Source organism: Anoplolepis gracilipes, chromosome 6, assembly GCF_047496725.1.
Source record: "Anoplolepis gracilipes chromosome 6, ASM4749672v1, whole genome shotgun sequence".
Lineage (NCBI taxonomy): Eukaryota > Metazoa > Arthropoda > Insecta > Hymenoptera > Formicidae > Anoplolepis > Anoplolepis gracilipes.
The window spans coordinates 15,910,832-15,938,671 of NC_132975.1; the positions used below are offsets into that span (position 1 = coordinate 15,910,832).

A 27,840-nucleotide genomic window follows, 5' to 3' on the forward strand; every position below is an offset into this window, starting at 1 on the left:
ATAGATAATAATATCGCTACGCACGTTAACGTACGATGTTAAAAAGTTACAGACACCATTCACGTTGAATGCCGCTTCGCACATAATTATCGATAAGATTTTTCTTGACTTTATCTGCAAACATTTTTAGTTAAAAGAAATATGAAAGATCACATAATCCTGACATACACACACACACACACACACACACACATCCAAATAGAGTTTACGTTCGAAATATACATATAGTAATATTTTTTTAACGAAAATTTAGTCTAAAGTTAGATTGTGTATTGCAAGCAGTTCAATTAAAAAAATAACTTAATTCCTGAAATAAATTGTAAAATTTGCAAGTGAGAAAAAAAGTAAGAGATTATAATTTTTAATAAGTATATAAAGTTGATTTTTCGCCTAAATAAAAATTTACAAATTGTAAATTTAAAAAAAAGAAGAAAACATAAAAAATCAATTTATTAAAAATATAAAATGCATTAAACGACAAATTAAATATAAAGTCTATTTATTGGAGATAGATTAATCCAAATATGGAGACACCGGAAGTGAAATATTCGTCTGTAAGAATCGATTTTAAATTTCTTAAGGAATAAAGTTTCGTCCTAAATATTGATATTTTTTAAAAATATGTAATTAATTTTTAGTTATTATTGCTATGAAATATGTAAGAAGGTTAAGAGTGTATATAGTTATTTATACCTATATCACATATTAATTAAAATATAAATATAATATAGCAACAGCGTCAATTGCATAAAAATATTTATTTTATTTACCATTTACTCTATTTGATATTTTATTGTGTACATTAATATTTAAAATTATTCTAATTTATAGTATAATTTGTAGATAATTGGCGCACAACTATGCATATATATTTATATAACAAGTGTGAAAAATTTTAGAAGATGATTCTTTGTCGAAAATTAAGAGAGGATTTCATATAAACATTAACTCTTTTTATCCTTGCAAAGTTACACTTCTTCAAAGGAGGTGAAAATTAAGTTTCTATTTTTTTTTATTAAATTAAAAAAAAAAATTAAATGTGATGGACATTTTTCATTAGTAAAAGAGATATGATACTTCTTTTAATCCTCCCGTATTATTATAAGAAGATATAATTGTGTAATAATGTATTTTATAATAAGCTAAGTATTATATGTATATTAACATTATAGCAATAATACATAACTATAAAAATGAAAGCCTGAAACATAATTATTTGATTATGTAATTATAGTTGCAAATACCAAGCACTTTTTTCTCCGTATCTTGTGTGCTTTCTTTTTGCAAAGGCTAAGATTACTTTGGTAAGGCCTTACGACAGGGAAAGTGATGTGTCAGGCGCATCAAGTGACATTTATAGCGATTTAAGTGAGGCATCGATGAATTTCCAAGTTCATTACGGCGTAACATTGCCCTTTAACGTCCCATCGTCCATCGTCACGTACACGCACGATATTGTATATTGTATGCACTTCTGCTGCGTCTTACTCTGCGCGATATCGTGAAATCTTTGCGTGTCTTGGAATACAATAAATATTAAATTACATTATTAAAAATTGTATATTTACAAAAATTACTCTATAATTTTGTTATAATTTTTTATTTTAAAATTCTGCAATCATCGTCTTTTAAATAAGCTAATCTAATTTACATAAAAATTGCTGAAAGTAAAATATAAAAAAAAAAAAAATAGAATTTTACGCATACAAATGCGATACTACCAGGATTTTCCTGTAAGAAATTTTTAAAGAATTGTTTTCTATTCGTGTAACAATGACCTTTACATCATCATCAATCATCTAATCATTCTATACATTTTACATACAAGATAAGACACAAAAGACTAATTTTAATATCTTGCAAGAAAATTCAATCGCGATTCAATACTTGTAATTACAGATTACACGCGCAACCATTTATCATCGATCTTTTGGTAATACCGAATGGCTGAAAATGAAAACGATCATCTTCCGACAATAGTCATTACTCGGGCAAGGAGAGTGCGTTCAAGCCGCGGCTACACGCGAGGTGGCCGCAAATTATTCACTCGGTTCGTCTTTCTGTGACGAGTATATGCGCGTGCGCGCGTACACACACACACACACACACACATACATACACATTCCTACATGGTTAGACGTAAACGTGGAGACCGCTTCACAACACTCAAATTGCAATCGAGAGTTGCACGCAAGTCTCTTCCATAAACAGATTGACCGACGCCCAGCAGTAGCACACGCTCGCATACACCATCATGACGTCATATTTTGTAACCAAGTGAGAAAGAGAGAGAGAGAGAGCGAAACGCACGAAACGTCGACCGAGCGTGTCGAGTTGTGTGTTGCATGTTACACGGTTGATGTGTCTCTCTCGCGTATCATACCGGGTGTTTGATGAAACGATATATTGATAAGTTTCTTGAAAGAAAGTGTATCTAAATGATTTTTATTTGTCGTAAAAACCTCATAGAATAAAATGGATATATATCGCAAATTACATAAATCTTGGAAATAATTTTAATATTGATTTTTTTTGTACTTTTGAAAAAAAAAAAAAAAAAAAAAAAGAAAAGAAATTGCATTAGAAGTATAGTTTTTTTCGATAAATGTATCTTTACAATGTAAGAAAATATTACCTATACTTGTGCAATTATTTCAATAGTGAAAATTTTTATTAAAAATGAAGAAGAACAAAAGAAAAAAAAAAAGCGCGAAAAAACTTTAGGTCGCGAGACCATGTTAAGAACCAACAGCGTTATTTAAATCTTCGCAAGATAATAAAGCGCAGTTGCATAGAGAAACATTGGAAGCACACGAGCGAAAGTTTGCGTGTAACGGAGATTTCAAAATAGCGAAACACATTGGACGCACGTGGTTTAACGCTCGGGATAATAATGCTCTATGAAGAAATAAAATTCACACGCTAGCGCAACACAACCGTGAATGCACCGAAGAGTAACGCTCGCATTGCTTCGAGACGCAACTTAAATTTGCAGAAAAAATTTCTCCCTATTGTTTAAAAATGTACAATAAATTATACAATATTTACGACATCAAAAAAAGGGTCAGAAATATACATAGGAAATAATATTAAATCAACAATTTTTAATAAGGATGAAACGTTTTCATATGTTTGATATTGGTTTATATGTTGTTATGTTTTATGTTACATGATATATTATATTAGATTTAATTATTGTAAAAGATATGAACGGGTATGGATGGATGAGTGAAAAATTTTTGTAACCACCAACCAAGTCCCTTCTTGACAGAAGCTGAAGAAATAAAGATATTATATATATTGGTTTATATGAATGCCAACTGTTTAATTAATTCTTTCTTATTTCCGCGTTTGTTCTTTCATATTATAATTTAAAAATAATCAAAATAAAAAATTGCTAAATTTTCCTCAATTAATACGAGGTTAAATCAAATTAAACGAGACGATTGCAACTATATATATATATATATATATATACCTACTATGTTTTTTTCATCTTTTCATACCTCGACTAGTATTGCGCATATTTTATTATTATTTATGAAGCATTATCTCATTAAATTAGAAACAACGATTAATTTGATTTGTTTCAGTCAATCTATGAATTGGTCAAGGGAGAAGAGAAAGGGGAAGAGGAAAGAGATTATACGTATTTTCGTTATCGATGACGCGGATTTATGCGTGACACGCTAAACCCACGTGTGTTGCAACATGTACATACATACATACATACATAACTGTGCAACAAACGCAGCATTACGACTAATGAATGTGAACGCGTGTTATATGCACCTGGATGCGTACGTGTATGCCGTTTGCAAGAAGAAAGGAAGGGAGAAATAAAGAGAAAAAAGAAGGGAGCGAGAGAGAGAGAATCGCGTACGTAATGTCAATATTTATTACAATATCATCGAAAGTTGCAAAGTTAGATCACGAAAGTTGCACAAGCTCCTAGCAAGTAAAGAAAAGAACAATGTCGCACAAGAGTTTATTCTTCCATAATAAAAAAAAAAAAAAAAAAATAAGTAAATAAATAAATAAATAAAGAAACAAAAATTTCCCTATTTTAAAAATGTTCAAAATAAAAAATGTTGTCTTTAAGCTCACTCACTTTAACCATACATTCGTACACTTTTGCCACAGTTGAGAGGAAAAATGGACATATATTCATATATATGTATATAACGTTTATAGAATTTACAATTTCCTTTATTTATTATAAAAATATCTATTATTATCATTTGTCTATTATGTGTCCTTTTACCTTAAAGTTTTAAAAAGATTTAGAAAGTAGTTAATTTTTACATTATTGAAAATATGAAAAAATGTGGCTGAGTAAATATTGAGAACACTCTTGAAGAAGAAAAAAAAACACCAATATGTGTGTAAAAAGTGAAAACGATGACTTATGCGTAGTTTGATATTATACGTATTTCTTTATTATAAAATATAAATCTACATAGGCCGGTTATATAAATTAAGAGTTTGAAATAAATTTATAAATGATCCGCGCGATTTCTCTGGCTTTGAATTCGACGATTATTTAATTGCGAAGCGTAAATTTTATGCTGAATAAGTATAATAAAAAATGCAGCAGAGTTTGTCTTGTTACATTTGTCGAAACGCATATGATATTTGATCGTTTTTTTACCATATCACTGAACATCGTGTACAATCATATAAGATGAATAAAATGATCAATGACTACCGCACAAATTACATTGTAATTAAAATTATATAAAATTTAATTTATGTTGCCTATATACAAATAATACCAATAAAATGATAGAATATCAAAATGTTGTGTGTGTAAAGATATGTTAAGTTTAACATATGTGTGTAGGCAACATATGTTAAATTTTATAATTTTAATAACAATGTGATTTGTGCAATAACTATATTGATATAAAAAACAAATTCAAGAAAAAAAAAAATATATATATATATTATAATTATTATGTATTAAAAGGAAAATTAAACCGCGTTGGTTTGAAACAAAAACTGATGACAAATTGATTTATAAGCATTAACCACACACGCCCAAACCCATATACAAGCACACACATACACACAGAAAGCCTAGTGAATGTATGTACTAATAGGATATCAACAAATGTTATTCCACAAATCCTGCATATTTCTTTAATTAATTTCACTTGTGTAAGCACGTTGATAATTTCAGAGCTAATCGAATAATCAATCAGAAATATTCAGAGGATCTTATATATCCTCTCCCCCCGGAAGAAAGAACAGATTATACATTTTACCAATCACTGATAACGGCGTTCGTTGTCAATATACAATACATACGATACGATATCACATACATATATAAATCTTCATAAAATACAGTCTGTTCTGCGCATAGAACTGCACAGAATTGCAAAAAGGAAAAAGAAAAGTGGGGGGGGGGGGGAGGGGCAAAGATTTTTCTAGTCCAACATAAGCACGATGTCAAAGTATGCCCGTCGCGTACGAAGAAAAGAGAGATATTTTAGACATATCGGTGTATGATAATGCAATAAATATAAAGCGCGCGATGCCGTTGCGCGAATCTGCTTCTGTAAAATTATTTTCAGAATCAATTTACCTGCCTGTTTTAATTTACGCTTGCTTGCTTGTTTGCTTGCTTGATTGAAACAAATCGCGCGGTGTAATCCAACGTATTTAAAATGATAAAATATATAAAAAGAAATGCGCTACATGTTTTGCTTTACAAATCACAAAGCATAGATTGTTTTACTAATTAAGATGCATAATTATCCGAAGCAAAGTATAAATTTTATGTAAATAATTTAATACAATTTATTTTTAATATTTTAATATTTCAACTTTTAGTAATGTACATTGATTTATTAATCTTATTAGCTTTGTAGATAGATACATAAATCGAGTGTCTCTCACGTAAATAGATCTATAGATTGTTTGTCTCTAATTACGCTTATATATATAGATTAATAAATTAATTGTTTCTTATATATACATCATTTACATACAGAATTTGTAAGTATATGATATATATACCGTTTTTATAGATTTCTCGCTCATATAAAAATTGAATATAACGAATAACTTGTCGTTTAATTCAAAATTAAAACACATATGAGATTATACGATGTAAAAAATGAAATTCTGTAAAAGACTCTATATTATAAGATTACGTTATCAAAAAGTGGCACGCTTCTCACGCACGATATGTATTTCAATATTGACAGTCTCGCGATGTCACAGCTCTAGATCGTAGATTATTGTGATCGAATTCGCTTGGATTACACACACACACACACACCGGCTTACTGTTTAAAAATCGAAGTAGATATGGCAAGTTTGGAATTATAAATCCAATCCGTATCGATAATACGTAACGATTGATAACGTTTACACGCGCGCTCTCTTCATTTCGTAATATAGAATCTTTGTAAATCTCTTCTTTTCCGTGTTCGGTGTAATGTAAGTTTAGCGATTTTTAAGATGTCAAATTCTTACTATCTTTGCAATTGTGTATAATATATAATTTGTTCTAACAAAAATATATACCTTCTAAAATATGAAAATTTTAAATTATATATTCTCTCATCATAATACATATATAATATAAAAGAATTATGTATTGTAGAATAAATGAATTGGGAGCATAACTAATAATCTAATAACTAATTCTTTCAATTCTGTTGTAATTCAACATGTTGACCGTATAAAAGTGTCAAGTATAAAAGTTCATATTCACGTCACCAATATTTATATACATTCTCTATATGATTTCTATCTATTTAGACTTTTTATTACGATTATAAGTTATGTATTATATTTTTATAAAAGTAATAAATAAACTTTTCTGGTCAAAGTTCAAGTTCAAATTATGTTTAAATATCATTATGATTGAAAGGGATTTAAACAACGAACCGAACGAGAAAATATTATATTGATATCTTGAGCTAAGTTGGCGCCGAGAGTGAAGAAGAAGAAGAAAAAAAGAGAACAAAAGAATGGGGTTACGGAAGAGATGAGCTACAGATATGCTCACACACGCGCGATGTCATATAATATATAATCTTATCGTCGATCGCGAGTGATTCAACTTTGAACTTTTCGTTCGACGAAAATATACCCGCAGATTCGGCTATCAAAATGGCACGACTTGAACGAGAACGCGCATATATAACGTAATGATGATATTTTCGTAAAAATGTTTTTCCAATTTTCATTCAACCTAAATTATTTGAAAAAATGGTGAATAAAGATGAGGATCTCGATCAACCGTTTCAAGCGTCAATTAATCTTTATACGCGCCCTACCCCCGATTGTAGAAAATTTTACATAAATGATATTCACAAAAGAGAGATAAGAAAATTGATTGTATCGTACGATTATAATTTAAATTATATATAAACCAAGCGCACAATAATGTGCCTTTAACATTTTGTCCTACAAAAAGTGTAATCGAGAGAAATCCTATTTTAATACAAATATTTACATTGTATATCAGACCGTCAAAGAGTTTACTCTGTAGTATATGTATAATTAAGTATTATTACCGACGCACATTATCATGACATGAATGCACTTTTAATAATGAATTTAAAATAGACACATACAACTTTGACTTAAGCTTCGGCAAAATTAAGTGTCAAAGAGACTTACTCATTGTCTGAAGCAACGTCGAAAATTACAGAGCAAGCTGACAATTCCAGATCGGTAAATCCGCCCACAGCTGGCGTGGCGTGCAGCGTGGAGAAGAACACTACCATTTCATCGCTCAATTGCATCCCGTACACCACGAGTGCACTTTCCATTTAGACGATGACGACGGTTTCGCCGCAGCGTGATCAATCGCACCGCGCAAAGGCATTACTGTGCACATACACACATACACACACACATATATATATATATATACACCCACACGTGAGAGTGATAAAGAGAGCGTAATCGCCAACATATTCGAATGAACCGTCACCACCGTCACCACCGTCACTGCCGTGTACCGTCATACAGTCTGCAAAGATGCACTGTGGAGAATCGGCGTAATCTCGTTACGAAGAAAGGAAAAGGAAGAGAGAGAGAGAGAGAGAGAGAGAGAGAGAGAGAGAGAGAAAGAGAGAGAAAGACTGCACGCTATACGGTATACAAGCGCGATTATTTATGATACCATCGCGATACGAAGAATACATCGACCTCTGCATCAACACATTGGCGGAAATGCAATTTTAATAAAAAAATTGTCGAAACAAGTGCGATAGCAAAAACTACAGACATGATATGAAAAATAAACAGCACCGAGAAAGAGAAAGAGAAAGAGAAAGAGAGAGAGAGAGAGAGAGAGAGAGAACACTTTTAACCGATATCACGATATCGTTTCATAAAAGAAACGTACGAACGAAGCACAATGGCACTTTGACGAATAGTAAAGATAGCGCGAGAAGCCAAAATCGTCAAGAGTTAACGTCCGAAATTACAGCGCATAAATGTCCCTTCGCGTCGTTTTCTCGAGGTTGAAAATAATCTGGCAGAGCGGCGAGTTTTTTTACGCGACCAGAAGGAAGCTAGCGCGAGCGGCGCTGGCAAGGAGAAACGTAGTGTCGGATCCGTGCGGTCTCGACTCTCGACGCGTTCAGCAGCTCCATCTTGACTCGACTCGACTCGGCGCTCGACGCTCGACGCTCGACGCTCGACGCTCGGCGGCGGTCGCTGGTCGCTGGTCGCTGGTCGCTGGTCGCTGGTCGCTGGGTGCTCTCGGAGTCAAGTCCCGCGCGCACACGTTCCTTCCAAGTCACCTTCCTTCGCTCACTCGTTCGTCCATCCGTTCCTTCCTTCTCTCTCTCTCTCTCTCTCTCTCTTTTTCTCTCAGCCAGACTGCCGGGAAAACGCACACGCTTTCGAGCCGCTCTCACCAACACAATAAACCCATTGTGAGAGAGAATTCCTGGCGGCGCATTCCGCGTGTACGTTAAGAGTACGGCGGTGAAGAGAGCCTCGTGAGACAAAAAATAAAAGAGAGAGACAGAGAGAGAATCGCCGACACACGATTCTACTCTGACCCGACAAACTTGTGGATAACTCGTTATGGTGGCAAAGAGATAGAAATTGAAGGTGGAGGCGAAGAAGAAAGAAAGAAAGAGAAAGATGTGTGATCGCTCTCGCGAGGAGAGGAAAAGCGCGTGGAAGTGGGAAAGAGAAGGAGTAGATTGTAGGAGAAAGCAAAAGTATGCGTGCGTGTATCTGACGTGAGGTGGGAGGTAGTAAGTGAGCAGGAGAGCGGAGGAAAAAGAAAGGGACCGATATACCAAGGGAAAGAAGGAGTGGGGAAAGGAATTAATGCATGCCAAAGAGAGGAGGAGAAGGAAAAAGAAAGAGAGAGAGAGAGAGAGAGAGAGAGAGAGAGAGAGAGAGAGAGACGAGGAGAACGATGGAGAAAGAAAAATGTAAGAAAAGCGAGAAGAGAGAGGAGGGAAGAGAATCGTGTATGGTCGTCGTATAAATAGACGAGAGACGATATAGTACCTAGGACAGGTAGGGATGCTCGTAACATGCGACCAACTGCTTCACACACGCTCGCTTCTTATCCAGGGTGAGCACCGCCTGGAGGGAGATGGAAATAGAGAGAGAGAGAGAGAGAGAGAGAGAGAGAGAGAGAGAAAGAGTACGGCACAGGCAAGGCACACAACACAAGGCAAGGCCGAGCGACCAAGAGGAGACGGTGCGCACGCACGTGCACGCATGCACGCACAAATGCATCGTCGCGCGTGCGCGCGCAACACCGACGTAGTAACCCATCCGAGTTCACTCTTGCATTCGCGTAAATATCGCGTACAAATACATATATACGCGGATGTATTTCCCAGCTTTACACTTGGTACTCACTCTTGCACTCGCGATGTGCGCTCGCAATACACCATCTACGAAGAAGCAATCAACGGAAGACAACTACTACGGCGGGATCCGGCTATCTACCCTCTCCGTTCCAACGTTCGGCAAGTGTGGTGGTTGGTGGTCTCATAGTTTTCTTGGAGCACGTCGCGTGTACCAATACGCGTGTCATGTCACCAAGTACGGCCGCTACGCGACAGTCTTTACCGACCGGGAGAACAGTGCGGTCGTGACAATAACAATGACGACGGACAACGACGACGACGACGACGACGACGACGACGACGACGACGACGACGACGACGACGACGACGACGACGACGACGACGACGACGACGACGACGACGACGACGACGACGACGACGACGACGACGACGACGACGACGACGACGACGACAACGACAACGACGACGACGATGACGAGGACAACGTTGCTGCACGAGAACCCGAATAAGGATTAAGTCGACGGCACGAAATTATATCGACATTGTCGGTGCCGCGTCAATGTGCTTCGCGATAATCCTTTCGTAATGTCTCCCTCCCCAAGATCTCCTTCTACATTCTTATCGATGAATCTTTCTCCACTCTCTCGCTTACTCGCTGCTCGCGCGCGTGTACCGACTCGAGATTCGATTGCTCAACTGAATCGTTCGCGATGAACCGAGTATAATCGAACCAGCCACACATGCGAGGAGCGCCTACTAATATATACACGCACCTATATATATATATATTGTCTTCTCTATTTTTTTTCTTTGCCCTTTCTTCCATTTCCCTTTTTTCCACTACATTCACTACTTTCTTCTCTACGGTATTAAAAGTTTTTTGCTCCTATCTCGACGAACGAGTACGTGGTACGTATATACACTTTACTCCGGATCCCCGAGTTCCCGAGTCATTCGGACGATCCGAAACGACGCGCGCATTTACTGACAACCAAAAGCTGTCTCGCTCACATTTATATGCACGTAAATACACACGCGCACAGAAACATTATATATATATATATATATATATATATATATATATATATATATATATATATATATATATGCGTCAGAGAGCCGCGCTTGCTCCCGCTGCTGGTTGACATGTTTCTCTCGTGCCCACGCGCGCGCGCGCGCACGCGTCCGCCTCCACGCATAGGCATAGGCACAGACTCCGGCCTGCGGCCTCCGGCGAGGCGCACTCACACGGACGGATGCACTTGCGCACGCTCGGTTATTCCACACGCTGCTGACGCGAGTAGTGGCAGCGCAACGGCTCGTTCAGCTCGTTCAGCTCGTTCAGCTCGTTCGACACGCGCGACCATCGATACTATCCTACGTGTATATGAGAACGTCCGAGAGCGAGAGTCTCTCTAACCCGGAGCAGCACACACCTACGCATACACGGCAACCAGCCATCCGTTCGTCCGTCCATCCGTTTGTCCGTCCGTCCGTCTGTTCGTCTGTCCGCCTGTCCGTCGTCACTACAGGTCGTCACGGACTTCTAAATCTCAGGAGCGTAATCGGACGCGTCGCCGCCCCATCTAATAATTTTTCTTTTTTATTAAATTAATAATCGGCAAATTCATTCGGTACAACGGCCATTCATTTTCGACAAAAATGTGAGAAAATTAATATTGTTAGAACGTTGGAAAAATTATGTTTTTCAATTTAAAAAAAAGCGTATTTATAATTTTCATACACATTAGACAATATTAATTAACAATTTTTTGAAAGTCAAAAACGTTAAATCTAGATTAATTTTCTCAAGTCTTTAATAAGAAAGTGAGCAATAAACTATAGACTATTACACACTAAAGCTTTCAATTAAAATTGATACTAATGTAAAATATTACAAATACAATATTTGGTAATTAGTGCAGCTGATGCACGCAACGATATTACTTGTTGGAAACGGAAATGGTATTTCCGTGATGAAAATGTCGAGCTGTGAATAGTTTTTGAATTACGATAGATAAAGAGAGGAGGTTTTGATAAAATGTATGCTTCGTGTCCAGAGATATATGTAAATATGTAAACATAGATGATAAAATCTTATATTTTCTTTTTATAGTACTCCAACAGTCTCCCTACTAATATTACTAATTGAGAAATTATTACGTAACATTTTTCCAAGATAAATTAAAAAACGTAATTTATCATTATTTAACTTATTGTTGCATAAATAAATTGCTTTGTATAAGATGATGGCAGATAGAAAAAAAATATAGGTTCTTACAGACTTTGTGTTACGTTATACATATATTTTTAGCAAGACAATTATGAATCTTGTATCTTTTCTCTCTCTCTCTCTCTCTCTCTCTCTGAGCGAGCTGATTACGCACAGCAGATAGTCTCGCATCGACAACTAACTGTTAGTTTGATCGCAACGAACTATGAATCATCCAAGTCATACGCTATTTCAGAGTCTAGAGTTGCTTTCAAATTGTCAAAAGAATAATGAAACAAATTCAATTTAGTTCGTATTTATTATTATTATCGTTATATTCAAGAAGAATCAGTGCATTTGATATGTCACTTCATTTTTTGAAATATCGAATCTTGCTTGCTACATTTTTTATTTTTACAGCCTATATATTTTAAATTCTTCCAACCCTTCTTTTATTCGTTTCTTTCGTTGTTTTATTCAAACTTTAATTTTTTAATTTAAAGACACTAGTACTATTTTATCACTAGTATCTATTTTACCGATTTCAAAAATTTTAAACTCACAATAACCGGAAAACATAATTTTTTTAACAAATCTTTGCAAGAAACGGAAACTGAATTTTACTTTTCGTTTTTTATTTTAATTTTTCAGATTGTCGTCTTCTATTTCTTTTTGTTTTATTATGTTCCAAAATAAATTATTATTTTTAAAATTTGTTAAAAAATAGAAAACGCACAGGTTTACTTTATTATTTATTTTAAGAATATCAAGAATCTCTTTCCAATTGTAAGTACTTGTTGAAGAGACAAATGGATCTATGTATGTCTTCATTCTTTGTCAAGTATCGCAAATCACATGCTAGACGAAGTAAATATATCTGACGTAACAGTAGCCTTTCCATACGTTATGAGTAAGCGTTCGAACGAAACGAGTTTGTGCGCATCACGTGTATGTGTGTATGTATGTATGTATGTACATATGTACATACATACATACATACAGTCGTACTATTGCATAGCTAAGTAAGTAGAGACAGTCATTACACGCGAATAAACAATCAACTTCATAATAAAGCCGGAAAAAGTAAAATAATGAAAAGTTTAGTTTCGAAATAACATTAATTAAAATTAAAACGCAATGACAGAAATCACAAGGCACGTAGTAATTATATAAAGTAAAATATAGTTGAATGATTTTGACAATTATAACAAAAGGCCATTAAATTTTTTTTTTTTTTTTTTTTTTTTTTTGTGTAGTCTGTTAACAATTATATGCCAAATATTATGCCAAAAATTATAATTTAATTATTTTCTACAAAAATAATTTTGCCCATTTTTTTACTTAATCAAATAATTGATTTGAAATGAATCGAAATTATATCCTCTATTTGTATATAAGCGTACGTGAAAGAAGTAAGAAGTGGGAAAAAATGAAGAAAAGAAGCACCAAAATTTATGTGCGCGCGCATACATCATTATAGTTGCAGTATATGTATATTCTACACTGCTACTACTGGGGTCTATGTAAAACAAATATTATATAAAAGTATTGTCAATCGAATTTTTGGAATTTCTTATGCCACACCGATTATTACATATCGATATAATGATATCAAAATATAAATAGCAAAGTTAGTAGATGGACATGAAAATCGCGACTATTGCGTTAGATTTACTCAAATATATATTTCTTCTTTCGCAATTTATTATGAAAGAAAGCGCGATTAAATATCAATTTTGTAACGCGATCAATTTATATAGTCATACACAATAAATCTCACGAAAACCTGACTGATAAAGATTAATTCACTCAACAGCTTACAAACTAGACAAGGTACAAAAAATATCTTATGCATAAGATTAAAATCCATCTTTACAAAAAAATGAGATTAAAAAAATATGACTCTTGAAAAAGATAGATAGATAGATAGATAGATAGAGAGAGAGAGAGAGAGAGAGAGAGAGGGGGGAGGGAGGGGGAAATGTAAAAACACAATAATAGTAGTAGTAAAATAGTGAATACCAAAATACTTTTCTTCTCTCTCTACATTACTCGATATAGCACTAGCAGCGAGATGCTGTTGAATGGACCGCGACCGATTGGCTAGCCTCAGGTCACGTGCACCCGGCTAGACATTCATTCTCTCGTCGCAACTGGTCTGCATATAATGTGCACACATGCCTTGACTACGCGCACCCGCCGTCGCCATTACCGTCGCTATTATGATACAAGTTTATTTTAAAGTCACCGCGCAAGGTATGCGTGTACTTCAACACATTGTGTTATACGTCGAGATGGATAAGAGAGATGAGGACGAAACGCAAATCGCTCTTACGACGTTTTCGAAAACATGTAGATTGTCTGCGAATAATAGCACGATTCTTATGCCGACAACACAGACATCTTTTCCCCAAACTCAAAATAAGCAATTAATATTTTATATTATAAAAAGAACCTATAATAATATATAAACCACTCATAATTGAATTCATGCCCAGGATATTAATAATTTTACACAACAAATGTATAACAATATTTATAATTTAGAAAGAGATTTTAGGTGTTCCAAATTATATATATATATATATGTAAAACTTTTTATAAAGGTACAAGTTTAATCACGAAAAAAAATTTAAAAAAATTAATTTTAGTTTAAAATTATACAATACGCACATAAACATATCTTATTTGATCTTCAATGAATGATAATGTTGAACTTTTTAAGATAACGATTTGATTGAAAGAGCACACAATATATAAATCATCTCTTTAAATATTGTTCAAATTACAGAATTCTCATGCCATCTTGACAAATGTTAACATTGAACTTGTAATGACAGGTATTACATTGATATTATAGAGCATTTACAGATATCGTAAAAAATGTCGCATAAATCTAAAGAATTTGAAAATATCAAGTCATGATACGATTATGGAAAAATTTAATTGTTCTCGTCAATTTTTTCAAACAGGCTGCATTTTTAAATGCAAATAATACAAACATTTTCGCGCTATAAATTAAAACTACAATAATCGAGCCTTTCAGAAAACAAGTCGATTAATTTCACTTTTTGTAAATATCATTATTTTAGCATGAGAAATAATTTTAATTTTAGCCAGAGAGAGAGAGAGAGAGAGAGAGAGAGAGAAGGAGAGAGAACGCGCACATGATTAGTGTTTAAATACTAAAATTTAAAAATTTAGAAATAGTGCAGTTGATCAGTTTGACTTTTGAGAGATTCAATTATCATCAATATGTGATTAACAATTATTATTATTATATAACTATTTGTACGGTACAGTAATAATTGTCGAATTATACATGCCGATTAGACGACGAGGAAATAAGCATCGAATTAAAGTCTATTATTTGAATAGATTTGAGGCGAATCGCGATTGGTTTACCGTAGATTACGAAGCGAGCGAGTGTGCTCACGAACGAGAGGATAATACTTAAATTGTATAATGTGCGCGTGCCTCTCTCGCTTATTTGGTACGTGCGTGCGTGCGTGCAACTATTACATACACACGAGCACTCGTGTAACGTGCAAGTTTCTTTTTTTTTCCTCTCTCTCTCCTTCCTCCCATTTTTTCGTCTTTCATATTGCATACTGCGGGCGCACGTGTATCGATCGCTACTCAAGTCGTGCAATCGTACGTAATTTTGCAGCAAGTAGCTACTATTGCCGCGGGACATAAAAGAGTATTCTAAAATTGTCGCGGCGCGTCAATTCGAAGGATCGTTAAGAAATCTGTTAACCGGTCGCGCGATGAGTAATTTGCCGACAGTCAAGACGCGCATATAATAGTTGAGTATTGTTTGTCGTCGAGATGAATGAAAAGCTACGGAAGGTAAAAAAGAGAGAGAGAGAGAGAGAGAGAGAGAGAAAGAGAGGGAGAGCGAGTCGAACGACGCGACGTCGGATGACGGCGCACAGCCGTCCTGTAATTGCTGCCAAGTGTTGATGACCAATCGCGCTTCAATGACATAAATGCGGAAAAAAAAGCCGTACCTGAACCGAGAGAGACAGAGAAAACTGACAACGTCTGACAACAGGCGATATTTACGGTCGCTGTCTTTTCGAGTGATGTTTATGGCGGACCTCACGCGGACTTTGTCGCGCGAAAGCGTTCCCTCCCCCCCCTCCCCCCATTGTGCCCCACACTTATGCTCATGCTTATCAAAAGATCTCGGTTATCGCCACGAAATGCAAAGATGAATCGTTCGTATCGATATTTGCACGTGGATATATAGTGGATATATAGTCGCGGCGAATCCTTACTCTTGAAAAATAATAAATAACGGTATTTTTCTCTCATCGTCTTATATATCATACATGTCATGTGTCATGTGTTATCTCAATAATAATAATAATAATAATAATAATAATAATAATAATAATAATAATAATACAATTTATTTTGCAAAACTCTTACTATTTCTTACTTTGAAACGTGATTCTCTTTTTAGAATTCAAAAAATATAATTTTATCAAGTTAAGAATGATATATCTCGAGCGCAGATTTTCATCGCTATCGATTCGTATAACATCCTGTGGGGGAAAAAAAAAAAAAAAAAAAAAGCAGAAAAAGAGCATCTCTAAAGCTAATCATGACGCTGACTGATACCGTGCGATGACGAGCAGATTGGTAAAGATGGAATCGCGATGTCCTCCTGTACGATATTGCCTCCTCACCCCGTGCGTAATCAGTGGAAGGCCAGACTGCTCGGCAGCAGCATCCAAGCATCGCCACATCACCCCTTCTCGTACGCTATTATTATAACCGACGTAGAATCAATCGAAAGTCGCCGTATACGCTTATACTTGCGTCATCACGTATCTCCCGCGTATTACTACACGCTGTACTTGTACTCGAGTTGATTAACATGATCGCTGTTCACGTCATAAGTTTTATGCGTCCCTCAGATACCTATGTTTCAGACATTTATAACTTTTGAATAAAAATCAAACTGCAATCGAGTAGAATAATACAATTTATAATAATAAATGTACGATAAGTTATACCTGGCTCTTTCCTTCCTTTCCCTTCCGTTCGCGAAATCTTCGCCGAATACATTTAGACGATTTATGTACATATATGTATACACTGGAAAAAAAAATATATTGAATCAACATCATATTGTAGTTGAAATTTATTTGATTAATTCGACAATATTATTAATCAAAATAATACATGGCATATTAATTTCATTAATAATGTTGTCGAATTAATCAAATAAATTTCAACTACAATGATGTTGTTGATTCAATATTATTTTTTTTTTTTTTTTCAGTGTATATACTCTTGAGTAGAGTGAGTTAAAACTGATTTTTTCTACATTTTCTAATATCCAAAAATATAATATTTCTAGAATATTTTCTCAAAGTTGTACGTTGAAATTCTTAAGATTAACGGAAAAAGATACAATGATTAAGTGAAACCGGCTTAGGAACTCGTGTAATATATCATAAAATCGGTGAAAAGTTTATTTCGGTCAAGTTTCAAATTAGAAATTCATGTCTTGTTACATCCTTCAGATTTTTGCTTATATATTAATATTTATAAATACTGAATAGATATATATATATATATCAATAATAATAATAAAAGTTATAATATGATTTTTTGGAAGATTGTGTGCGTGTGCGTGTGCGCGCGCGTGCTCTCAAAAAATGACGTAATAGACATTATAGTCATATAATAGCAGGAAAAAGCAACTTATATATTCACACACATAAGAGAACATTATTACTGTAAATGATGAACATTATTTGAGGATTTGTTATACAGATTCAAATTGTCACACATACTTTTGAAAAAGATGAGCGTTACATCACCGAAAAAAAAGACTCACGCGCAAAAAGCAACGATCGATGATTTATGATAAGATTAAAATATTTTTTGTTATATTCATATGAAGCTTTAAGGCCCAGTCTACAATACGGAGTGAGTCTGGATTAAGAAATGAGCTGACGCAAGAAGGTTATTTCCGGTGTAAGAGAGCTGGAGTAAGAACGTGAAGGAATAAAATACTTTTTTTCTCCTTACTCCTCCTACTCCAACTCTTACTTTTATTTTTTTATTGTAAACTGGGCCTATAATGTGTGCATTATTCATAAAACATTTGTTTTTCAGATGTTGTAGTTATCACAAACTTTAGCAAATTATTAAACTAATTCATTTCTTAAGGGTATACTATATTTTGTTTGTTATTGCAAAAAAAAAAAGACGAAAAATACTTTTTATTAAAAATTGTAATGTTTAAGTTTTAGTATATAATTCAATTTCGCTGATTTCATACAGTATAATTTTATACCGTTATTAGGTTATATTGATTTTTGCTTTGAATATATAACTTTGAATATATCTCTCGATCAAACTTTTTATAAATGATAGATGATTACTCACATCTTTAAATCGGTTGTAATAAATTCAGGCATTTAATTTGATTTAGATGTCTCGCAGAGAGTTGCAGAAATCGTCAGTTTTGATATCGTCACTGTCACAATTATATGTTGTTTTTATTGATCTTTGTGCAAAGTTTGCAAAAGTAATGATGGACGTATCATAATATCACTTTATAATTTTATAAAAAGAATGAAAAAGAGCTTGTTGCATCGTTTTATTGATTCCGGAAAGATTATATCCATAAACTGCTCTAAATAGAAATACGAAAACAAGATCACACTTGGAGCAGATATTCCAAGTATCTTTTAATATATGTCATATTTCACTCACACACAAAATAATATATTAAACGTGATTAAATTCGTTTCAAGACTTATCTCGAAGAATGGAACCTAACTTGAAACTTGAAGAATTTTGATTCTAAAAACTCTGGTAATTTACAAATGAGAATATTTAATTCTCAAGTGTTTGAAAAAAATCCAATATATGTAATTGTTACAACAATATATTATATATATATAAGTTAACTTTGTTGATACAGACGTTCCAACTATGGACACGTCATTTAAATATACGTACTCGTATACTCATAACATTCCATTATAGTTTTTTGCGAATAGTAACATGACACGTGAGTCATAATGAGATAGGCATAGCGCTTTATGGAATTATGACTATACCTACTATACGGAATTTCCACTCCCTTTACTGCGCATGACAATATTCTTATCCATTGATGATAAGAATATTGTTATGCAAATTTAATTCATGATAGTACATATTTACATAGAAGTATTGCAAAGTTTCTTGCACGCGCGCACACACACACACACACACACACACACACAAAGACTTAAAAGTTTAACACAAATCTGCACTTGGAATCCGTACTTGATATATTTGCGAACAAAATTTGAAATTTTTATGTTATTGTAATATATATCTAACTTGGCTGTAACACAACAATTTAATTAAATAATAAAAAAATAATTAAATGTTATAAGTATGAATTATAAAGATCTTGTTAAATATTTTATTTTATTATAAATGTAAGATTATATATTTATAATGTTAAATTATTTGCAGGCAAAGATCTCTGCTTTAATACAAAATTTGCAGACAATTATTTCTCGACAAATCAGACGACAACTTTCAAATTTTCAAATTCTCCTTTTATTTTATCGCTTATTTGTTTTGATTGTAATTATAATTATATCATAATTACAATCAATATAATCAAAATTGAAAAATAATTGTAAAGAGATTATCCAATTTTTTTATTCTCTGCTCACATGTTCATCTCTTAAATGTTCGATACTGTAATTGGAATAAAAATGAAACAAATAATAGAAATTGTAAAGAAATTATTACATTGTAGGTATATAAATCCACTATGACGAAAAATTGGAAATTTGTAAAGTTTAAATTCGTGGCGAAAAAAAAAAAAAAAAAAAAAAAAACCTTATAACATATTCTTTTTTATGTGTTATACACATAAAAAAGTTCTTCTTTTATATATAGTTTAAAGATTTCTCATTCCAAGATAGCTTTGCTATGTATATAATGCAATTCTGTTTTAGTTATATCCGTGTATCGTGTCGTAACACACGATATAGTAGTTTTAAAGTACTATAGTTGCATACGTACAGCTTGGACCGGCATATGCCTTGAAAATATTTCATTCAACGTTCACAGTGTCGCGCGTATGTACGGCATGTGCCAAGCATTGACCGTGGACAACGCGTCTAGCGCGCGTCTATTAAGCTTATTCCGTCGTCTATTAAAAGAATACTCGCTTGTAATCTTGCCATTACATGTTACCTGTCGTGTGCTAATAAAGCACACACCCGTCCGTCGTATGGCGCGTACCTTACGTCTCGCGTTTGCGCGCGCACGCGCATCAATGTACGTGCGAGTAAAAACACGTACGGATACAGGCAGTTGCGTGTCACCGTCGCCGTCGCCGTCGCCGTCGCCGTCGCTGTCACTGTCGCCGCCGTCGCCGTCGTCGTCGTCGTCGTCGTCGTCACCGTCACGGCGCGGCGTCTCGACGCTTCCTTGTAACTCTCTGCGAAGCGTCGTCGTCCGCCCGGTTAGCAACAGATTTCACCAGGTTCGGCGAGCCGTCGAATAAAAAGGACCTCGCTTGGTTTAAAGAAGAAGGAGGGAGGAGAGGAGGAAGAGAGAGAGAGAGAGAGAGAGCTTTATTCCGAACGAAGGTGTGGGCATGCGAATCGATCCGCGAATACTTACGGAACGAACAAGCTGGACGAGCGCGCAATTGCTTGACAATTCTCATTTAATTCTCTTCGTCTGCTCAAACGACGTTTTCAATCAATCGTCAAAAATATAAACGCGAATTATATATAATTGACGGTTAATAGTTACGTTTCTTATTGTTAGAATCTTTTAAATAGAGTCAGTAGAATTGTCACTGAAAAAATAACATAATCGTATTGATAAGCGTTACTAGTACAGAGTACTGTGTAAGTCAATGAAATTTCCTCTTAGAGGAAAAAGAAAGTAATTATTTCTACCAGTGAAATATTTTTAAAGATGCGTCTTAATTAGGCTGTCTACTCAAATCTTGTCAAAAAATTCCCTGATTTTCCAGGTAATTTAAAATTCCGAGTAAAGAGAATATTTCCACATTTTTTAATACAACTTTCTCTAAAATAAATTTTTTTATCACATATTTTCTAACGTTTTTCATTCATACAAAGAAAGAAGAACACCGAGCCTCTCAAGTTTCAAGTGCTAGATTTATAAATGACGTCTGTCGACCTAGCCCCCCCTTGTAAAAATAAAAAAAACAAATATTGCAAATTTACGAGCTATTTATGAGCTTTCATATCCCGCAAATTAAAAATTTTGAACTCGTCACACTAGGCAGGAATTTAATAATATTGGTGGGGGGGGGGGGGGCTGAGTCGACGTCGACTCAGCCCCCTCGCCCCTTAAAAATAAAAATATTCAATCGTTCTTTGCGGCAGAATTAGGAGCTATTTATGAGCTTTTAAAATAATATAATTTCGATTTTTGAGCTCACCGTTTTAACCCTAAAACAACCCTTTCGTGATTTAACTCAAGAGAGAACTATACTTAAAATGAAAAAATTTAACACTTTTGCGGGTAAATATTGTTTATTGATTTATGAGCTCTCAAAATACGTGTATTTTGATTATTGAGCCGCAACCCCTTTATGGAAAAACCACCCCTCGCTTCCCCGGCACAAGAGAGGACTATATTTAAAATGAAAGAAATTAAATATTTTGTATTAAGTGTTTTATAATTAAATATTTTATATTATTAATGCTTCTTATAGGTTATAGGCTCGCAAAATAATAATTTTTTTTTTATTTTAAATTTACAGTTCTCTCTTATGTGAAGGAGATGTGGTGATTTTTTTTGTAAAGTGATTATTTTTGTAAAAAGGTTGTAACTTAATAATCAAAATCACTTGTATTTTTGAAGATGATAAATCGATAAACAATATTTAGTCGTAAAATAAATTCTTTTATTTTAAGTATAGTTTCTTTTGTGCTGGAAAGATTTGGGAGTAGTTTCATTGTAAAGGAGTCGTAGCTCAATAATCAAAATACATGTATTTTGCAAACTCATAAATCAATAAACATTTTTTTTTAATAAATCAAAATATACAAAAATTCTTGAGTTGTATACTTTGATTTATTAAAAAAAATGTTTATTGATTTATGAGTTTGCAAAATACATGTATTTTGATTATTGAGCTACGACTCCTTTACAATGAAACTACTCCCAAATCTTTCCAGCACAAAAGAAACTATACTTAAAATAAAAGAATTTATTTTACGACTAAATATTGTTTATCGATTTATCATCTCCAAAAATACGAACGATTTTGATTATTAAGTTACAAGCTTTTTACAAAAATAATCACCACATCTCCTTCACATAAGAGAGAACTGTAAATTTAAAATTAAAAAAAATTATTATTTTGCGAACCTATAAGAAGCATTAATAATACAAAATATTTAATTTCTTTCATTTTAAGTATAGTCCTCTCTTGTGCCGGGGAGGCGAGGGGTGGTTTTTCCATAAAGGGGTTGCGGCTCAATAATCAAAATACACGTATTTTGAGAGCTCATAAATCAATAAACAATATTTACCCGCAAAAGTGTTAAATTTTTTCATTTTAAGTATAGTTCTCTCTTGAGTTAAATCATGAAAAGTTGTTTTAGGGTTAAAACGGTAAGCTCAAAAATCGAAATTGTATTATTTTAAAAGCTCATAAATAGCTCCAATAAATTATCTTTGCTTCCACAAAGTCCGGTATCATCCTAGGCACCCTTAGTGCTTATTTTCTCCTAATCCTTCATTAATGCATCTTTAAAAGCACTCGCACGATATTTTGCACGATACTCCCGATTTCGATACATATTATGTTGATGCACGAAATTTATGTCAAACCGGTATTTTCTCACTTACCTATCGCCACACGAATGATAACAAAATTACCGCGCGTTATATGCATATAAAAAAATTCGTGCACTTTTTCGGATTAATAGATATGTATAATGAAACAAACGTCCGTCTTTCAATTCGACACTCCCGACTTCCGACATTCGTTTTCGCGCGCGATTCGTTTTCACCCCCCCCCCCTCCAGGTGCCCCGCTGCACCTTTCACGCAATCCGAATCACCGTTTCCGACGAATTCGTGATCATTAGACATATATCCCTTGATACTCGCGGGTATCCGTCGACACTTTTTTGGTACTCCTCGAAATGTTAGAGAACTCGCAACGTTGGTCGGTCAAGCCGTAAATAGCCGCCGAAATACAGTAGGACCTCTTATCCTACGACAAAAAATCCTCTCATGCTACGACCGCGAAAGGGGAATTATACCCCCACTCTCAAATTTTTGTCGTAGGATCAGAGGTTTAAGGGGAAGATTCCGGACCGAAAATGTCGTAGGATAAGAGGTCCGACTGTACACGCAAAAGCAACGTATAAGAAGAACATGACGGTGAAAAAATTGCAGGATCGAACATTCTTGAAGATCGCGACAAATACGGGCGGAACAAATTTGTCTCGAGACTATGGCTCGTCCCTAAACCTCGATTCGCTCCCGATGTACGCTCGTATGCGATATTTGCTCAAAATTAGTGAAAACAACATTAACAAAAAAAGAATAAAAACATAAATTATTATCTTTATAGTATGTATGTACTGAAAGGGTCATTAATTTATACATGAATTTATGTAGATATCAAAACATATACATTTTCCATAAATGTATATTCACAAAATATATAAATGTATTAATATGTGCATAAATTCTTTTGTAAAGGAATTAATGACGCTTTCTGTAAATACATATACGCAATTAATTGATTAGAAACGAGGATTTATTAGACAAGCGTCTCACCTGGGTACTTACATGTCTGGCTTATGAAATATTAAAAATGTTTTTATTAATGTCATAAGAAATTTATATGCTTAATGTGAGATGACTTTTGAAGAAACACGAAAAGAAAATCAAAGGAAATATAAATTCTACAAGTTTACAATTGACAAAAGTGCGCGCATCAATTTCTATATACTTGGTTTATTTTTTTATTTTAGTATCGAAATTTAATTATGTGCTTAAAATAATAGCATCCACGCCCATATGTGGCTTTTTTATTCAAAATGTTCTTTCCAACAAATTGTCACCTTATATGTTATAAAAAAAAAAAAACTCAACACGTGCTGTAATTAGTTTTTTACGAATCATGTCTGAATAGACGAAACATTGAAATAAATTTGACGATAAAAAAACCATATATTAATGATATATGTATATAAAATGCAACGTGTCTTTTCTATTCTCTGCAAAGTTTCGCGCGCGCGCGCGCGATAAAATTCTCACTATTTAATATCAATAAAATTACTTGTTTTATTATTATATATTTTATACATATACATAACATCACGTATAAATGTCAGATACGTATATAGAACGTTTTGGTCATTCATTTGTGGAAGACGGATCAAGTTTGAAGCTTGTTTCACTTTTATTCAGTTTTTCAAGTTATAGATGTAATACGTTCGAAGAAATGATTTTATTCGAGTAATCAAGGCACAATCGGAAGAGTTGATGAGCAACGTCTCGCGCAGATGCAATTTGGATTTAACGAGATATCGAGGCATTTACCCTGGTTTTACCGCGCGCAGAAATTGCGCCCACCTAGTTCGTCGCCTAGTGCGTGCTACATTGGCGATCTCCGTACAGCGAAAGTGCTTTTGTTTGGTTGGCGAATCAAGATTTCATGCGCTTATGCGAATCGCATTTACGAAATGTTCTACATAAGATTGATTCGCGTAATACCACCGGTACGCATGGTACTTGTTGAACAAAATCACATTATCCCACAAAAATCAATTCTCTCTCTCTCTCTCTCTCTCTCTCTCTCTCTCTCTCTCTCTCTCTCTCTCTCTCTCTCTCTCATTTGTCACATTTATCAAATATTTTATTCATACATTCATTAGAAACTTGATAAATATCTAAAAAAAATATTAAATTTCTTATAGTCCTTTAAGCATTAAGATAAAATTTTATTCTAGTAAATAAAGTCTTTTTTTTTCCTCATTCACACCAATTAATATCTGACTATACCTAAGCCTTATTTACACCAATTAATATCTGACTATACCTAAGCCTTATTTACACCAAATACTTGTATACAACATGTACGAGCTTGATGGTATTTACAGTCTACGACGTTTAAGTATTAAACGAGTAATAAAGAGTATCAGCTCAACTGTCGTCTCTGACGCACTCCGCGCGTGACCCCCCCCCCCCCTCTCTCTCTCTCTCTCTCTCTCTCTCTCTCTCTCTCTCTATCTATCTATCTATCTATCTATCTATCTATCTATCTATCTATCTATCTATCTATCTATCTATCTATCTATCTATCTATCTATCTATCTATCTATCTATCTATCTATCTATCTATTTATCTCCTCTTTGATTCATCTGCAAAGCGGAGGCTAGCTCTCACAAACGCGTTCGATCCCGTGGAGCTCACGTGCCGTAAATTATTCGGTGAGAATAGCAGAGAAGCTACTGGAGTTGTGTCGTAACGCATGCGCCGACACAGGCTCGGTGCAGAAATTAAACCTGCGACGAGAGGATCGCCCGCGATCCAAATAACTTGTCACGGAGAAACAGGTTTCTACGGGGTCACGCGCGCGCATACGGCACACGGCGCAGTGTGCTGCACATTGTGTAGATATTCGCAAATAGACGGCGACACGGTTTGCACCCCCCTCCCCCTCCCCCCTTCGCTACAATACTACGAATTTTCTTCATTTTCGTCGTAAAGAAGATAATCGATTTCTCTCCACCTAATCTCACAAATTCTATTACGAAAGGTTAAACTATAATTATAATATTCATATAGTTATATTCTACTCTGTAACATAATTACAAAAATAAAACTTACCATAAAATATTCAAGATGGACGTGTATCAGATATTTTAATTTTTTTTTTTCTCCACTAGTATTGTACTATGAATATATCGATAAGGAAAGTGTGTGTAACTTCAATTATTTGTTTAATTAAAAAAAAAATATTATAAAATATATTTATAAACTATCAGAGTAGGTATATACATATGTCATATTAATCTTTTACGATCGTAAATCGAAATAAAAATAAAGTGTAAGAAAGTTATCAAAATATCGGTATATACACTAGAGTAACACATTATGCATTAACTGTGCACATTATATATACACAGTGTAATGTATACAATTGATGGCATAGTCATAACTGCGAATAATGGCGTAACAAAAAATCGGCAACACATTTTTATCCAGTTACCAAAGAGAAGGCAACTCAATATTTTATTTTCTAGCCATGGATGTTTCGTACAGTTTAGTAGCCAAAGTCTCAAAGAGGTAACTCGATCTACTCGTGTTTACGCGTAATTAGCGGGCGATTTTATGTTAGGCAACGTGTATTTTGTAGCGATACGAGCCGAACCACGAAACGCGACCGCAGACGGATAACGATCCGCGAATATTTACGTCGTCGGTTGATTAAAACGATTCCGACGGTCGTCTACCTCCGGCCAACGTCTATTTTCAAGTAGATTCCGTCGTATACTCTCAACGTTTACATTTCGAATTTCATTCGCGCGCGCACACACACACACACACACACACACGTTTGTAAGCACGCATGCAGTTTCGCATCAGCCGTGCGTAACGCAGAGCCTAATTGCATTTTCATCTATGCCTTCAACCGGGCAACCATTTATTTACTTTCAACGCTTTTTCTTTCCCCTTTTCTTTTCCTCTTTCTTCTTTTTTTTCTCGATATGCCAAAATCAAGCAGATGCGTTTCAACAAGAACAAAAAACAGAAAAAAAAAAAACATTTACTGCTATCAGTCGTGCTAAGCCTGTTTCGAATATTTTTTTTTATTTTATCAAGTATTTTTATCGCGCAATTTATTTATCCTAACGAAATGAAAAACTTCATTTTAATGAGTATAACGAGCAAAAGAGCATATAATGTTTTTATATTTCCTATTACATGTACTTGCTGTATTCGATACTTATTTATAATTTCCCCAATATTTTTGTCATACTTTTAATAAATCGAGTAAGTTTTAATTTTCTTAAAATGAAATCTGGTTTCTTAAAAATTCATATTTAATTTTTAATTCAATAAGTAAGCTACATTTTGTTTCTTCCAAGTATCTTGAGTAACTCAAACCGTTTATATATATATATATAAAGGCAATTTTTTGCCTCAACAAATTGAATTTCTAAACAATTTCTAAAGTGGTTTGAAAGGAGAGGGCCGATCGTGTAGCTACCGCAAAGTGGCCGCAAATATTACACTCCTTGATTTTTTATATAAAGATATGTTGTGAACTTGAATGTCTAACGTTGCACAAATTTCTCGATTATTGTAATCGAGCATGAAGCAACGAAGCATTGTTTTGTTTTTGGAAAAAATTAATCCTGTTTTGTCCTCGACATCGTCCAACTGATGCGTCACGTTCATTCAAATTTATGTGGCAATGCCATTTGTTGAGATAAAAATTTTTCCTTTGTATACATATATAAAAACTTATTAAAGTTACTAAACACATTCGAACAAACAGAATGTATGTATTTTTGTATTTCTAAATATACTTAATGAATTAAATATGAATTTTTAAAAATTTCAAATTTCTTTTATAAATACCCTGTACATAGGGTGTCTATCCATAAATGTCCGAATAAATATCTCGCAACCGGTTGAAGTTACAAGAAAGTTTCATAGGAAAAATTTGCACGGCTCTAATACAATGTGCACGTGCAAATAAAAATTTTTCGAGTTATAAGATTATCTTCATTTTTTGAAATAAAACTTGCCTAAATTTTT

The 27,840-nt window shown here is 34.1% G+C and overlaps 1 protein-coding gene across 6 annotated transcripts in view; it reads right to left on the reverse strand.

Annotated features, from left to right (window-relative positions):
* Cic (Putative transcription factor capicua) overlaps positions 1 to 27,840 on the reverse strand; it is a 62,314-nt gene that overhangs the window by 24,174 nt on the left and 10,300 nt on the right. The window contains exon 1 of one of the 6 annotated variants that reach the window (XM_072894471.1): positions 7,642 to 8,681. The exons of the other annotated variants lie outside the window; for them this stretch is intronic. The gene's annotated coding sequence lies outside the window, so the exon portion shown is untranslated. Of the gene's footprint in view, positions 1 to 7,641; positions 8,682 to 27,840 lie in introns of those variants that run through there. 6 annotated transcript variants of the gene reach the window in all.